At 53.6% G+C, this 330-nt stretch overlaps 1 protein-coding gene across 1 annotated transcript in view; it reads left to right on the top strand.

Moving 5' to 3' along the window:
* Nucleotides 1-330, top strand: part of OTOA (otoancorin) — an 86,469-nt gene that overhangs the window by 84,288 nt on the left and 1,851 nt on the right.

Below are 330 nucleotides of genomic sequence, written 5' to 3'. Positions count from 1 at the left end.
GAGAGAGAGGAAACGATACTGACTTCAGGGGGGTCTCCACTGGAGCTCAACTGCCTTTAACGCCTCCATAGCACCTTCAACCTCTGCTCTCACAGGCCGCCCGCCCGCCGTGTTGCCAGGAGGCCTGGCTAGAATCCTACAACGTTGCAGTTGTTTCTTTTGGCTTATTTTAGTGGTTACTGATGGTCAGTCAGTCTGGGTTTGCAGTTTTGGAAATGCGCATTTAGAAAATGTTTATTTTGGTAGCGAAAGCGCCTGATTTTAAGGAGAAACTGTAAAGCGGGCCCGACCCGGTCCCCGAGCGCTGCCCTCCCCCCGCAGGAGCTCTCC

Source organism: Myotis davidii, unplaced genomic scaffold (genome assembly GCF_000327345.1).
Source record: "Myotis davidii unplaced genomic scaffold, ASM32734v1 scaffold150, whole genome shotgun sequence".
In the NCBI taxonomy this organism is placed as follows: domain Eukaryota; kingdom Metazoa; phylum Chordata; class Mammalia; order Chiroptera; family Vespertilionidae; genus Myotis; species Myotis davidii.
The sequence above is the reverse complement of the archived record's forward strand: the minus strand, read 5'-3'. Positions and strand labels throughout refer to the sequence as shown.